The 3,726-nt window shown below is 42.6% G+C and overlaps 1 pseudogene; it reads right to left on the bottom strand.

The window, feature by feature from the left end:
- Positions 1–265: 265 nt before the first annotated feature.
- On the bottom strand, positions 266–844 carry LOC149839129 (benzyl alcohol O-benzoyltransferase pseudogene; annotated as a pseudogene).
- Between the last annotated feature and the right edge of the window lie 2,882 nt (positions 845–3,726).

The following is a 3,726-nucleotide window of genomic DNA, read 5'->3' as shown; positions in this document are numbered from 1 at the left end:
GCTAATCACATGGACAACATAGGGATCACATAATAACTTCTTTTTTTTTAAAAAAGAGATCACATGGGCAGCATAGGTATCCATAACAAAAATTCTTTTCAAAACAGATCACATATGCAACGTAGGTATCTCATAACAAATTTTTTTTAAAAAGAGATCACATGGGCAGCATAGGTATCCATAACAAAAATTCTTTTCAAAACAGATCACATAGGCAACGTAGGTATCTCATAACAAATTTGTTTGGCAATGAATTGATCTTTATTCACAAAGCAGATAAGATAAAAACAGGTTCTGTGGACTTTTGATCCGGGGCGGGTCCGTACAACATCTTTTTGAGCTCCCGTTCAAAGATCTTCATAGCTGGAGCAGGCAAGGAAATCGGGATCACCATCCCTTCTCCCCCTTCGTTATTCTTGGAGTTGACGTAGAAGCTAACCAAGCCGGGGATTGGGCCGTCACTGCCCTTGGCTGGACCGCCGTACACCGGCATTCCCCAGCCGAGGTCCAGCTCGCTGAACCCGGCATGCCTGATGTCCGAGACCACGAAGGTGCGGACCACCGTGATGTTAGGCCGTCCCTTGAGCACCATGAGGTCCGCCACTGACCTCATGTACTCGTCTGTCACCTCCTCCTTGGCCTTCTTCACGAGCTCCACCGCATAACCTAGTGGGTTCGCACAGAGCTTCGCCGCTATCGAGACAGCTGCCGGGATTACTATCAGGCATTGCCGTAGTACCCCTGCGGCAGCGGCGGAATGTACCGGGACCGCGCGTTGAAGATGCACAACAGGCGAACCTCCTCCTCCGGATCGGGCTGGAGGCCGGCAGTGCGGCACCGCCATAGGCAGGGGGTCGACCCCCCTTGCCGGAAACGCAGGGGGTCGACCCCCCCTGCCGGAAAGCACGGCAGGGGGTTAAACCCCCTCCGTTTTCGGCAGGGAAGGGGCGTACCCCTGCGTTTAGAAGAAGAAGAAGAAGAAGAAGAAGAAGAAGAAGAAGAAGAAGAAGAATATTACCTGCGCTTCGCCGGACGGTGGCGGGAGGTTGACGGGGAGCGGCAGCTGGCGAGCGCCGGCTGGCGAGCGGTGGACGGGGAGCGGCGGCTGGCGAGCGGCGGTGGCCGGACGGTGGCGAGAGCCGACGGGCGGGAGGGAGCAATACAGCGAAACAGGGAAAAGAGAAAGAGGGATGGGATTAGGGATTTACGCGATATTTAGCGACGGCTTAGCGACGGAAACATTCCGTCGCTAAATCAAAATACAAAAACCGCGACGAAATATATACTGTCGCTAATCCGTCGCTAATGAGCGACGGATTAGCGACGACAGAGTTCCCTCTCTAAATCCGTCGCTAAAATGGTGTTCTTGTAATCAAAAGTAGCGACAAAAACATGCAGTCGCTAATCTGTCGCTAAGTAGCGACAGATTAGCGATAAAAGTCGTTTCTTCGCTAATCCGTCGCAAATTAGCGACAGATTCTATCTCTAGCTAATCTGTCGCTAAGTAGCGACGGGAAAAATCCGTCGCTAATTTCCGTCGCTAATTAACAATTTTCTTGTAGTGTATGTTGCTTTATCTTGCTTTGTCATTTAATCCAAGATCTCTATGATATAACCACGGGCTAATGCACATTTAGATCTTATGTTATTAAGATGGTTTGTCACTTGATACAGTACTATTATAGTTCAAAGAAACCTATGTCAGGTGTCTATTGCTGCAAGGTTGAAGTTGGGTGTACCAACAGGGCCTCCGCTTGTATGGTAGGAGCAGCTAGCGCAAGTCACATTGTGTTGGGACGTTGCAGGTTCAAAACTCAATGGTATAGTTGTATAACTGATAGGAGTATGCCTAACCCCAACTTGCCTTTCAATATATATATATATATATATATATATATATATATATATATATATATATATATATATATTGAGAGAGAGAGAGATGCATGATCCAGGTACCCGGCCACTCAAAATGTAACATGTGTCCGTGGCTCTGTTTGCTTGCCAGCTATGTTGAAAACCATTAAACATAAGAATTGCAATCTGTCCTAAATTTAGCCGCTAGGTCAGTATGTGTTCTGGACCGCCATATATGTGAATAACTGAAGCTACGTCGTAGGGGGCTTGGCTTCGAAGCCTGTGACAGTATTTTTGTTCGTGGTTTTGTAGCCAAGAAGTTAAATAAGGCTTATTAAACTAAAAACTAGCTAGATTACTTGGTACAAATCTAAACTTGCATAATTGTATTCTTTTAGACATTTGCTTGGGAAAATTATTAATTATGAGAGAGGATCAGGTCAGAGGTGCCTTGAAAGCGGTTCATCTTAAAAATGTACGATGCCCATCAAACAGGAAATAAGGCTCATTGTGAGCCGTTCATTTTAAAACATTCAGATGTCGTCGATCCGAAACACGAACGACATAAAAAAAAAAGTGAGGCACACCCAAGTGATGGGCATCTTATTCAAACAGGCATGGACGATGTAAGACCCATAAATTTTCTGAGATAAATTCAATACTTAGTAGAATTTCAAAATATAGTTTCGTATATATATATATATATATATATATATATATATATATTCCTCAAAATTGTACTAAATCCCTAAGTTTTATTCAAAATGCATAAAATTATTTGAATTGCACATCAAAAAATTTAAATGCTTAAACCCGTTTCATTATAAATATTTTTATATCAAATGAGGTTTTAGAAATGTTTAAGTATTGTAGGAATTAAAATAAAATTTGGAGAGCATTTCAAACCTTAAGTGTGAATTTTAAATAAAGCAAAAATTGGATTTGTGGCTTATTTGGGCTTGACTTGGAGAGCTCGAACATAGACCCAATTGGGCATGTTTGACCAGCGGAGGGTGTTTGACCAGCTGGGCGGTGGCCCAGTTGTAATTACCATAAAGATTTATAAAGGAGCAAGAAGTTCATTGGCCATAGGGGCGGCTACCCTATGGCATTTTTGAAAGAAAAGTTAAAAAGAATGTAGGAAGGATATCTATTGGTCACAGGGGGCGGCAGTCTTGGGACACCTTTTGAAAATTTTTTAAAACCAAGAAGGCATAAGAGACCTTAGTTAATGGCATTTTTGAAAAGTTTTTAAAGGATTTCAAATAAGAGAATCCTATAGGGGGTGTGGGAGGCATACTTGAGATATTTCAAGTATGTCATTGCCTAGGTGGGTATGAAAGACATCCCAACCATTCTTTTTTTGAAATCTAATCCCAGCCACACATTTGGAAATGACCTATCTACTTAAGCATTTGAGAGGAAAGAGAGAGAGAAAAAAAGGGCAATTTTTCTTTCTCCCTCTCTCTCTCTCACCCTCCCAACCGAATATCATGTTCCTCCTCTACGAAGCAAGGTGAGAATATATCTACCATTTCCATTTTCGTTTAATTTGAAAAAGAAAAATGTATGTTTTATTTGTTTTGACCAACCATGAAACTGATTCCTACAATGCATTTTATGACATGCATGATGAATTTTGGTGGATTAGAAAAATAATGGCAGTTCTTTTCGTGGTGTGCTATCACACAATTTTGACTCACACACGCCCACTTTATATTTTTGGGTGCCTTTCAAACTTGTTCTTTGATTTTTTGTTTAGTTCAAGCTTAACAGAATTTTGTTTTGGTCGTTTGGCAATGTGAATGAGGTCTGACAGCGTGAGGGGTAGGCTGACTGGGGTTTTGGCATCATCCTTGCAACCTTGGG

Source organism: Nuphar pumila, chromosome 4 (genome assembly GCF_984573655.1).
Source record: "Nuphar pumila chromosome 4, dmNupPumi1.hap1.1, whole genome shotgun sequence".
Lineage (NCBI taxonomy): Eukaryota > Viridiplantae > Streptophyta > Magnoliopsida > Nymphaeales > Nymphaeaceae > Nuphar > Nuphar pumila.
This window is presented reverse-complemented; position numbering and strand designations above follow the sequence as displayed.